Below are 12,954 nucleotides of genomic sequence, written 5' to 3' on the forward strand. Positions count from 1 at the left end.
GTATGGAGATGTACGTATATACTATGGTACTGTATATAGTATGGAGACGTGTGTGTATATACTGCGTATAGTATGGAGACGTGTGTATATACTGCGTATAGTATGGAGACGTGTGTATATACTGCGTATAGTATGGAGACGTGTGTATATACTGCGTATAGTATGGAGTCGTGTGTATATGCTATATATAGTATGGAGATGTGTGTATATGCTATATATAGTATGTGTGTCAGCTTACGCTGAGTCGTTCTTCTTTGAATGAGTGGACCCTCTGGGCCGTGGCACCCACCCACCTAGGGCGAGCTGACCTAGTGAGAACCACCCCCTATACAGGGAGTGTCAGGGGCAAGACCAAGGGGGTGAGCCACCACGGCTGCTGGACCAGACAGCTGGCTCAGGGAAACAAGACAAGGCAAGACAAGTCATTACTTCAAAGGAACTTCATTAAGGAAGGCTTCAGGTACAACAGGTGCAAAACGTGAACACAGAACATAAGACAAGAAGCGTGCAAGAGCACGCCGAGGTCCAAGACTTGTGGAACTCTTCAGGGTGCAACAGCAAACGTGAACACACAGTTCATGAAACAGGGTGCGTGCAATGGCACGCCGAGGTCCAGGCATGGAACGTGCAGATGGTACATGGACATTGGACTCCGGACAACAGTCCACGATCAACCAGGGCATCAGGGTCTGTAGCTCAGAGGGTGATCGGCAGGATCCAGACATCAGAAGTTAGCCAGGGTTCCATGCAAGGAAACAAGAGAGTTAGTGACATGGTGCGTGTCAACGGACTCGCCAGGATCAGGTTCACAGGACAGAGACCTGCGCATGCCAAGGGGCATGCCAGGAACGGGTCAGGTTCACAGGACGGTGGCCTGCGCATGCCAGGGACGGGTCAGGTTCAATGGCATCGGAATCCGGGGTGCTGGCATCGACCGACAGGGTCCCGGAATCAGGCTACAGACATCAGCTCCAGACATCAGGCCGCAGTCATCTAGGTCCGGACCTCTGGCAGCGGTCGGCAAATTACGGAATCCGGCAGGCAAACTAGGGTTCAGAGCAGAGTAAAAGAGACAAAGACTTCGTGCAAGAGTAGCACGAAAAGGCACAGTGCGAGAACCAGAGTGAGCGCAAGGGAGCACAGAGACCACAGTTGGGAGCAACGGCAGGTGGTACTGACGATGGCAGTTGCAAGCGGGCACGACTAGAGGCGGCACCGCTGCGGGGCCACGCAGCCAGACCACTATAACACTGGACGGGGCACGACTGGGGCACACAGGCGAGCATGGCTAGAGGCAGCACGGCTGAGGCACACCAGGTAGGCACAGGCGACCAGGCACGTGGGCACGGAGCCACAAGGCAGGGCTAGGCAAAGACACAGGACAGAGACGCGTACAGCCAGTACGGCAACGCCTAGTGCGAAATGTGCAAGAGCGCACGAAACATCAGGGACAATACAAAGAACGAGGCAGAGACCTGCGCATGCAAAAAGCATGCCAGGGACAGGCGAGGCAGAGTCCTGCGCGTGCAGAGAGGCACGCCAGGGACAGGCGAGGCAGAGTCCTGCGCGTGCAGAGAGGCACGCCAGGGACAGGCGAGGCAGAGTCCTGCGCGTGCAGAGAGGCACGCCAGGGACAGGCAAGGCAGAGTCCTGCGCGTGCAGAGAGGCACGCCAGGGACAGGCAAGGCAGAGTCCTGCGCGTGCAGAGAGGCACGCCAGGGACAGGCAAGGCAGAGTCCTGCGCGTGCAGAGAGGCACGCCAGGGAGAGGTTCAGAGCGGAGGCCTGCACGTGTAGAGACACACCAGGGAGAGGTTCAGAGCGGAGGCCTGCACGTGTGAGGAGACACGTCAGGGACATGGTACAGAGCGGAGGCCTGCACGTGTGAGGAGACACGTCAGGGACATGGTACAGAGCGGAGGCCTGCACGTGTGAGGAGACACGTCAGGGACATGGTACAGAGCGGAGGCCTGCACGTGTGAGGAGACACGTCAGGGACATGGTACAGAGCTGAGGCCTGCACGTGTGAGGAGACACGTCAGGGACAGAGACAGAGGCAGGGTACCTGAAGCCACAAAGCAGAGCAAGACATGACACGAGGACAGAAACAAAGAACAGAATCAGAGCAAACAAGCAAAAGCAGAGCAGGGACAGAACAAGGCACGAGAGAAAACACAAGACAAGAGATGGAATACGAGCACGGAGCGTGTGCAGAGATGCACGACAGAGCAGCGTGCAAGGGCACAGAATAGAGGGAGCGCCCAACAGACCAAGTAGCCATGCAGGGACACCACACAATACTCAGGCCCTGAGCATAGGAAGGGGCGGCCTGATATAGGGCATAGCACCTCCTCTTCCAGGTCAGGACCAGGGGAGCACTTCCGGGTTCAGATCCACAGGATAACAGAGCACAGTCACATGATCAGAGTTCCAGACATGACGAGATGATTGCAGAACCAGACAGTGCAGGATCCAGGCAGGGACACATGAACAGGGATTCTAGACATGACGAGAAGATCACAGAAGGCAGAGCAGAAACGCAGGCATCCTGCAGCTCAGACATGAGGTGAGTGTGTGCGCACTGCTCAAGGGAACATGCAGGACAGCAGACAAGATATGCGCATGCACATCGCTCCAGGAGTTCTTGAGACAAAACAGACATGGCAGACATGGCGGACATGACAGTATGGAGATGTGTGTATATACTGTGTATAGTATGGAGATGTATGTATATACTGTGTATAGTATGGAGATGTGTGTATATACTGTGTATAGTAAGGAGATGTATGTATAACCGGACTCAAGTTAGTCTGCAGTTAGCTATTAGTTATTAGTTAACCGGACTCAAGTTAGTCTGCAGTTAGCTATTAGTTATTAGTTAGCTATTCGATTTTCGATTTTCATATATGATGATTCATGTATGATGAATTATTCATAGAGTGGAAGGGTAAAATTTTGTTCAGGACTGTGAAATGTTTATTTTGACTACTTGAGGCCCTGGGTTATTCACGTAAATCACTTATTTATGTCGCACAACCTACTCAATCGTACATAAGTTCAATTTGAAAAGAGGTACCCTGGACCACTAGTACTCAAAATGACCAGCTCCATGTCCTGAATAATGTTTGCCAAAAAAATGATCAACTCTATGTGTAGTTCAGAAGTTATTCACGTAAATCGCTAATGTCGCGAATAAACAAACGCACTCAATCGTACATAAGATTAATTTGAAAAGAGGTACCCTGGACCACTAGTACTCAAAATGACCAGCTCAATGTCCTGAATAATGTTTGCCAAAAAAATGATCAACTCTGTGTAGTTCAGAAGTTATTCACGTAAATCGCTAATGTCGCGAATAAACAAACGCACTCAATCGTACATAAGATTATTTTGAAAAGAGGTACCCTGGACCACTAGTACTCAAAATGACCAGCTCAATGACCTGAATAATGTTTGCCAAAAAAATGATCAACTCTATGTGTAGTTCAGAAGTTATTCACGTAAATCGCTAATGTCGCGAATAAACAAACGCACTCAATCGTACATAAGATTAATTTGAAAAGAGGTACCCTGGACCACTAGTACTCAAAATGACCAGCTCAATGTCCTGAATAATGTTTGCCAAAAAAATTATCAACTCTATGTGTAGTTCAGAAGTTATTCACGTAAATCGCTAATGTCGCGAATAAACAAACGCACTTAATCGTACATAAGTACAATTTGAAAAGAGGTACCCTGGACCACTAGTACTCAAAATGACCAGCTCAATGTCCTGAATAATGTTTGCCAAAAAAATGATCAACTCTATGTGTAGTTCAGAAGTTATTCACGTAAATCGCTAATGTCGCGAATAAACAAACGCACTGAATCGTACATAAGATTAATTTGAAAAGAGGTACCCTGGACCACTAGTACTCAAAATGACCAGCTCAATGACCTGAATAATGTTTGCCAAAAAAATGATCAACTCTATGTGTAGTTCAGAAGTTATTCACGTAAATCGCTAATGTCGCGAATAAACAAATGCACTCAATCGTACATAAGATTAATTTGAAAAGAGGTACCCTGGACCACTAGTACTCAAAATGACCAGCTCAATGTCCTGAATAATGTTTGCCAAAAAAATGATCAACTCTATGTGTAGTTCAGAAGTTATTCACGTAAATCGCTAATGTCGCGAATAAACAAATGCACTCAATCGTACATAAGATTAATTTGAAAAGAGGTACCCTGGACCACTAGTACTCAAAATGACCAGCTCAATGACCTGAATAATGTTTGCCAAAAAAATGATCAACTCTATGTGTAGTTCAGAAGTTATTCACGTAAATCGCTAATGTCGCGAATAAACAAACGCACTCAATCGTACATAAGATTAATTTGAAAAGAGGTACCCTGGACCACTAGTACTCAAAATGACCAGCTCAATGACCTGAATAATGTTTGCCAAAAAAATGATCAACTCTGTGTAGTTCAGAAGTTATTCACGTAAATCGCTAATGTCGCGAATAAACAAACGCACTCAATCGTACATAAGATTATTTTGAAAAGAGGTACCCTGGACCACTAGTACTCAAAATGACCAGCTCAATGACCTGAATAATGTTTGCCAAAAAAATGATCAACTCTATGTGTAGTTCAGAAGTTATTCACGTAAATCGCTAATGTCGCGAATAAACAAACGCACTCAATCGTACATAAGATTAATTTGAAAAGAGGTACCCTGGACCACTAGTACTCAAAATGACCAGCTCAATGTCCTGAATAATGTTTGCCAAAAAAATTATCAACTCTATGTGTAGTTCAGAAGTTATTCACGTAAATCGCTAATGTCGCGAATAAACAAACGCACTTAATCGTACATAAGTACAATTTGAAAAGAGGTACCCTGGACCACTAGTACTCAAAATGACCAGCTCAATGTCCTGAATAATGTTTGCCAAAAAAATGATCAACTCTATGTGTAGTTCAGAAGTTATTCACGTAAATCGCTAATGTCGCGAATAAACAAACGCACTGAATCGTACATAAGATTAATTTGAAAAGCGGTACCCTGGACCACTAGTACTCAAAATGACCAGCTCAATGACCTGAATAATGTTTGCCAAAAAAATGATCAACTCTATGTGTAGTTCAGAAGTTATTCACGTAAATCGCTAATGTCGCGAATAAACAAATGCACTCAATCGTACATAAGATTAATTTGAAAAGAGGTACCCTGGACCACTAGTACTCAAAATGACCAGCTCAATGTCCTGAATAATGTTTGCCAAAAAAATGATCAACTCTATGTGTAGTTCAGAAGTTATTCACATAAATCGCTAATGTCGCGAATAAACAAATGCACTCAATCGTACATAAGATTAATTTGAAAAGAGGTACCCTGGACCACTAGTACTCAAAATGACCAGCTCAATGACCTGAATAATGTTTGCCAAAAAAATGATCAACTCTATGTGTAGTTCAGAAGTTATTCACGTAAATCGCTAATGTCGCGAATAAACAAATGCACTCAATCGTACATAAGATTAATTTGAAAAGAGGTACCCTGGACCACTAGTACTCAAAATGACCAGCTCAATGACCTGAATAATGTTTGCCAAAAAAATGATCAACTCTATGTGTAGTTCAGAAGTTATTCACGTAAATCGCTAATGTCGCGAATAAGCAAACGCACTCAATCGTACATAAGATTAATTTGAAAAGAGGTACCCTGGACCACTAGTACTCAAAATGACCAGCTCAATGTCCTGAATAATGTTTGCCAAAAAACTGATCAACTCTATGTGTAGTTCAGAAGTTATTCATGTAAATCGCTTATGTCGCGAATAATCAAACGCACTCAATCTAACCAATTTTGCCCAAAAAATTCACAACTCTATGTGTAGTTGAAGATTTATACAAAATATGCTAACTCCACATGTGAAACATTTTATAGGTACCTCACTGTTTGCTATCACAACTTACTTGAAGTTTCAATAAGGGCTTAACCCACTAATCTATGTTTAATTCAAGAGTTGTTGAACAGATGCTAAGTTTGTGTGTGAAATTACACGTAATAAAGTTTTATGTCATCAAATTATTTATATGTAATTGTAACGTCATTATTAACCTTTTTTTTAACTTTACATAGTGGTTCTTGTGTAGACACGGAGGTCAGTGGGTGCTCTCGTCCGCTTGCCCAGCCGCCTTTACAAAGACAGCATGGACCATGACTCATCCCAACTGAACGCCCGACCTCCTTAACAGTGGGTGGCACACTACTCAGACAACACAGGGTGAGTGAATCACAATATTAGGACTTTCTTGGATCCCCAAACAATTAATGGCATATATCACACAACCAGCAAAACACAAAATGTAACAGCAAACAGTTTTTCACCCTTCCACTGGCTCACCAGGGATTATAATATCCATTCCTCAGAGCTTCCAGGGCTACTTACTCCAAGCCAGCAGCACCCCGCTTTTGGTGTGCACCCACCGAGAAAGGAATAATGCCAGATTTAGGAAACTGACTGACTACCGCAAATTCTGTAGTCAGGTGACTGGATTGTCCCAAGCTGGATACCATCCTTATGTAGTCATTGATATCTCAGCCGAATCCTTGCATTCGATGCTGAAGTCCATGTAGTCTTATAATCCATGTGGGGTTATGGCCTGCCAGTCGGATCCGCAGATCCAAAATTGGTACCATGCAGCAAGAGAGACTTGGTCACTGGACAGTCCTCCTTCTATACCCCTGAGCTCTCAATTCAGACCCTTGAGGCTTCATGATTGGCGGAATAAGAGTGTGCTAGATTGGCTAGATTCCAAGCCACATACATAATATCCATAGTAGTAGAGTTGAGCGAAACGGGTCGAAAAATTTCAAAAGTCGCCGACTTTTGGTAAAGTCGGGTTTCATGAAACGAAACCCAACCCTAGGGTGAGGTCGGCCACGAGCTCGGCGACTTTAGCGCCAAAGTCGCGTTTCAAAAGTTTGTTTTCCGCCCTTTTTCAGCCAATCAGGATCCACGGACACTGTGGGCAACGTGATGACATAGGCAGGGGTCACCACCATCTTTGAGAAGGGCATGCAAGTGATTGGCTTGCTTTGGGGGGCGTCACAGGGGGTATAAAAGGGCGTGCACGCCGACCGCCATCTTACTCATGATGATCTCAGAATAGGGAGAGCTGCTGCTGCTGCTGATTCTGTAGGGAGAGCGTTAGGCAGGGAAGAAGACACCAAAAACTGCTTCTGCTGCTAGCGATTTTGCCTGTACAACACACTGTGTGTGCAGTGCAAGTGGAGGCTATATTTTGCTGGATCAGCTGTGTTGGTTGTTAGGCTGCCTTATAAGGCTACTTTCACACATCAGGCTTTCGGCGTTAGGCGCGATCCGGCGTCATGCCGGATCCGGCAAATGTTTTGTAAAACCTGATGTGCCGGATCCGGTTTTCTGCCGGATCCGTCTTGTTCTTGACAGACAAAACCGGATCCGTCTCATCCGGTTCATCCGTTTTTCTATCCGTTTTTCGACGGATTACGCCGGATACTGTTTTTAAAATTGACCCTTGTGGCCTTCCGAACGGGATTGGCTACTGGAAAACTATATATAGCATGTTCCTACAGCCCTTCTTTGACAGGTTGTAGAGAAGAAAGTGCAGGTTGGAGAGAAGAGCAAGTTACTGGCGAAGATGGATGTTGTCATTGAAAATATTACCACTAGAAGTTCTGTGACGGTTTCAGTAATGAGGGACAATTTTGCACTATACTTTATGTCACCTCAAGGCAGAGTACACTGGCAGGATGACAGAGTGTGAAAGATTTGTGCCCTAACCAAACTTGTGTACCTTCTGGACCAACAGTATATACCTTTGCCAACCAAAGTTGGCTATCTTGTCATGGTCTTACTATTTTTAGCTTTAGGCCACAGGTGTGTACCTGGTTGTGTTTTATGCAAAGTATTTCACCTTTTAACAAAAGTTGTGTACATTGTTAGGAAATCACCAACAATAAACACAACTTTTCAGGTGAAATACTTTGCTTCAAACACAACCAGGAACACAACTGTGGCAAAAAGCTAAAATTTACCCACAGTTATATACCTGGTTTTGAATACCTTTTTACCTTTGAAATACCCTGTATTTAACCTTTTTTTTAAACATAGTTCGCCGCAGAAAGAAATGACAGACAACCATTGTGAAACGATAATTTAACTTTTATTTAAATTTTTTTTTTTTTTTGGAAAATGTTTTTAAAGTGCAAAAAACTTTTTTAATAAAGGTTTTAAACCCAATGGGCATTTTTATTAAAAAACACACATTACAAATCTGTGTAGTGTGGGGTGGAAATACTGCTGGAGGGGCTGCGGGACACTTCGACACTGGGTGTGTGGAGAGAGGACTGGGATCGTGGTGGGGAAGGAACAGTTAGAGGTGAAGGTGTGGAAAAAGCTACAGAATGGGTGGACATGTGGGAGGCAGAAGAGGTGGTGGGCGGTGGAGTGGAGGGTTGGGCAGGGACTGTAGGAGCAGATGATGTTGATGGAAAGTTGTATTGTGAAGGAGTTTGGTACGGGGAAGGAGTTTGGTACGGGGAAGGAGTTTGGTACGGGGCAGGTTGCTGGAAGTGGGGAGATGTCTGGTACTGGGGAGGTTGCTGGTACTGGTGAGGTTGCTGGTATGTAATAGGAGGGGGAGGATGGAAAGTGGCTGGAGGGGGTGCAGATGTAATAGGAGGGGGAGGATGGAAAGTGGCTGGAGGGGGTACAGATGTAATAGGAGGGGGAGGATGGAAAGTGGCTGGAGGGGGTGCAGGTGGAGGAACTACAGTGGTGGGAGGTGGAGGTTGGGAGGTAACCTGCTGTAGAGCACCGTGGCACGAATGCATTACATGCATCTGCTGGGTAGGAGATAGTGTTGCCATGCGCTCCACAACAGACCTGAAAAAGGTGTGGTTTGGCGAAGATCTTGCTTCTGAATGCATGGTTTGCAGAAGTGTCTTCACCTCCAGAATGCTGGAGTTGATCTGCTGAAAGCCTGCGGAGATTTGCTCTGACAAGACTTTTAGACAGTTCTGGAAAGATGCATTCAGATGCAAGAACTCTTGCGCATAACTCTTTTCCTGACCCCTCTGCCGCTGCCGCCCAGTACCCGCAGGTGTACTAGAGGTGGCAGGGGCAGAAGGGTGGGGTAAAGGGAAAGCGATCTCCTCACCAGCAGCTTCATGTAATGTAGGCGGCCACGATGCTCCTGTGCTGGTGGATGGGACAGATGGGTCGAATGTGTGGGAAGGCTGGGAAGGTGCAGATGTACCGGGGCGGTCGAAGTGTCCCTCGGTGCCGGTCTCCTCAGGGATCGCCTCAGAAGGGTCCAATCGTGCAGGCTCCCGAGTGCTGCTCACAGTGCTGTGGAATAAAGAGAAAAAAAAACAATTAAAATACTGACATGGTATGGCCCTGGCTGAAAAAAAAAAGTTACATCTAACATTTTTTTTCACATGTGGTGTGTAATATTTACCTTCTGGTGAGCATTGTTTCCCGGAGGAACGACAGGGCTTGTGCGTACTTGTACTTGCTCCTGCGTCCTCCAGATCCACTCGGGGCCCGCATCTCTTTATTGAACTCCTTCTTGAAACGATTCCTCACAGACCGCCACCGATTCACAATTCTGTTCCCTGAAACGAGAAAGGAGTGGTTAGTATACAACATCAGTGTTTCACAAACTCCAGTCCTCATGGTCCCCAGGGGTCATGTTTTCAGGATTTCCATAGTAAATAGAAATCCTGATCACATGATCCGTGGGGACCACGAGGACTGGAGTTCGGGAAACACTGGTTTACATCAAGCAACCGGTACTGTATATACTTACGATCTTTAATCTGGGCCCGAACATCGAGGTCCTCCCAGCGGCCCACAAGGAGCGAACAGATTTCCTCCCAGAGTCGTCGGGTAACGATAAGGTCAGCGTGGCGGCGGTCAGCCATATTCCAGAGCGGCTCCCTTTCTCTGACGAGATCGATGAGGTGGTCCACATCGAGTCCTCCATCCTCACCGTCAGAGTCGGGAGCACGCTGTGAAGGCTGTTAAAGAAAAAGACAAAAATAACATAATTAGCCTCCACAAAAGAAATGAAATTAAAAGTGCAAAAAAACAAAGCAAAAATATTTATACTTACACGCTGGTGACCGCCGCGTTGCTGTCGCCGACGACCCTGGGAGGCACTGCGAGGACCTCTTGGCCGAGCACCAGATTGGGAAGACTAGAGAAGAAAACAAAAAATGTTATGTCTTTGGATGTAGGCATTTGTTTGCTGTGTGTGGTCTGCAGAACATTGTTTTCTATGTGTTGTGTGTAGTGTGATGTTGTGTTTCTGCGCTTGATGCAAAAAACTTACCAATTGTGAGCCCACTCCAGGTGTCTGTCCACCCCTTCCTTCTTCTTCTGGGAGCTCCTCTTCATCTTGTGATTCCTGTTTTGAAATAAAAGGCAATGAATAGACATATATTACAGAGATGATGGATTTTGGAAATAAAAACTTACCGTCAAACGCTGACGATGCGAGGGAGGGCTCCCAGAAGAAGATGTGCTGTCCTGTTGATGGCCAGACTCCATGGCAGTGGGTATTGCTGCTGCTGTTGCTGCTGCCAGTGATGCCATTTCTGCTGCTGCTGCTGCTGCATCTCTTGGGCGGCTGTTGAATAAAGAGAAACAAAGGGCCAATGAATATCTTGATATTCCATGGCCCTAGTTTGGAGGAATGGGGGATTTGATAATTACCGTCTCTCATCTGCTGCTGGACTCCCCTCCTCAGCATGTTCCATTTGCTGCTCCATTTGGGGTGGTGGTGGTGCTGATGGTGCTGCAGTGGTCTCCTGCCTTCTCCTGCTGCGCTTGGTTGCTTTCTTGGGTGGCATGTTGGGTGTGGCGGTGGTTCCCACTGTCTTGCTTTTATATATGTCTTGTGGGCAGAGCTACTGAGCATGCTCAGACCAAAAAAACCGGATCCGGCCACCGGATCCGGCTTTCGCCGGATCAGGCGCATTGCGGCGCTCATAGGCTTTCATTGTGTGAAAAAGCTGGACACGCCGGATCCGGCGGGTCCGGCTTTTTCGCCGGAGACAAAAAACGTTACAGTAGCCGTTTTTTCCAGACGCCGGATCGCGACACATTGCCGGATCCGGCGAAAACCGGATGAAACGCATGGCCATCCGGCGCGATCCGGCGCAAATGCAAGTCAATGGGGGGGAACCGGATCCGGCATTGCATTTCGCCGGATCCGGTTTCTGTCAAAAGCGCCGGATCACGCCTGACGGCGAAAACCTGATGTGTGAAAGAGGCCTAAGGCTTCCTGATAGCTGCATTGCTGTTTTCCCACTGCTCTGCAAACTGCTTTTTTAAAAGCAATCCAAATTTTTTTTTCTTGTCCTGGTGAGGTACTGAGCGTGCATTTTTTCACACCATACAGCGGTGTACGCTCCTCACACAGTACCGTGTAATGGCTGTTATCACGGCCACAGTGAAGCTATCTGTGTGTGACTCTGTAAGAATAAGTCGAGGACATGTTCCGTTCTTACAGACCTCCACCTTCTAGTTTTGTCTGGTTTTCAAACAGTTAAGTATATTTGCTGTTTGATCACATTCAAAACTATAAAGAGACAGCGTGTGTCAGTCCGTATACTTAAAAAACACGGAGCTTGACAATTTTACGGACACCGGACAGCGGTGTACGTGCACGCTCCTCTCAGTACCGTGTAACGGCTGTTATCACGGCCACAGTGAAGCTATCTGTGTGTGACTCTGTAAGAATAAGTCGAGGACATGTTCCGTTCTTACAGACCTACACTCTAGGGAGATTCCTATTCTGCCCAATTCTATATACACCTTGTAGTTTGTCATACACTAGCCAATTTCTGCCTGTGACATAGCGGTGTGATATTCACTGGGCCTCACACAATCCAACAGTGTCCACAAGTGTGTTCAGAAATTCTACATCTCCCCTGTCCTATAGTGACATTTTTCACACCTACGACATTGAGCCTGTGACATAGCGGTGTGATATTCACTGGGCCTCACACAATCCAACAGTGTCCACAAGTGTGTTCAGAAATTCTACATCTCCCCTGTCCTATAGTGACATTTTTCACACCTGCGACATTGAGCCTGTGACATAGCGGTGTGATATTCACTGGGCCTCACACAATCCAACAGTGTCCACAAGTGTGTTCAGAAATTCTACATCTCCCCTATCCTATATACACCTTGTACCATGTTTTACATTACTATATAGTTTGTGGGATTTTGTGTACATTTTTACCAAAAATGAGGAAGGCTGGTGGAAGAGGCCGTGGAATTGGGCGGGGGGGGGGGTGCCAGCTGGTAATGATGGTGTTGGTGGTGGATCTGATGGTAGTGGCAAAAGCAAAATAGGACCGAATGCAGGAGGTGTTGAACCTGCGTCATCGTCTGGCTCCACAAGGCCTCGAAGGCTTAGTTTTCTAGGAGTTGGAATACCGCTTTTAAAGCCAGAGCTTCAGGAAAAAGTTTTGGCTTACATTGCTGACTCATCCTCCAGCTCTATCGCCTCCTCTTCTGAAGTTGTAAAAAATAAAAGCACTGAGTCATCATTGGAGGCTCATGTTCATGAACCACACCTTTCCTTGTGTCCTTCACCCCAACCAAGATTGAAGGATGACGCAGGCCATACAACTGATTACTCCATGGAGCTGTTTTCACATACCATGCCTGGGTTATCAAGTGAAATGGTGAATTACCCAGGCCAAGATGAATCTGACATGGAGTGCACTGATGCACAGCCACTGATAGAGGATTCTGCTGGTACATTCACTCAGAGCACTACATTGTCCTCGCAGTGTAATGAGCCAGATTCTGACCCTGATGAGACTCAGGTGCCCCTTCCCGCATACTATACCACCATACACGGTGACAGAGGAAGGTGCACATGACATTGAAGA

At 46.3% G+C, this 12,954-nt stretch overlaps 1 protein-coding gene across 2 annotated transcripts in view; it reads left to right on the forward strand.

The window, feature by feature from the left end:
* The first annotated feature begins 2,549 nt into the window (after positions 1–2,549).
* Positions 2,550–12,954, forward strand: part of GEN1 (GEN1 Holliday junction 5' flap endonuclease) — an 88,227-nt gene continuing 77,822 nt past the window's right edge. The window contains exon 1 of one of the 2 annotated variants that reach the window (XM_073568272.1): positions 2,550–2,565. The gene's annotated coding sequence lies outside the window, so the exon portion shown is untranslated. Of the gene's footprint in view, positions 2,566–6,259; positions 6,278–12,954 lie in introns of those variants that run through there. The other variant, XM_073568271.1, reaches the window with a different exon arrangement.

The sequence above is a fragment of the Dendrobates tinctorius genome, unplaced genomic scaffold (assembly GCF_039654945.1).
Source record: "Dendrobates tinctorius isolate UK_male_01 unplaced genomic scaffold, ASM3965494v1 ptg000021l, whole genome shotgun sequence".
NCBI lineage: Eukaryota > Metazoa > Chordata > Amphibia > Anura > Dendrobatidae > Dendrobates > Dendrobates tinctorius.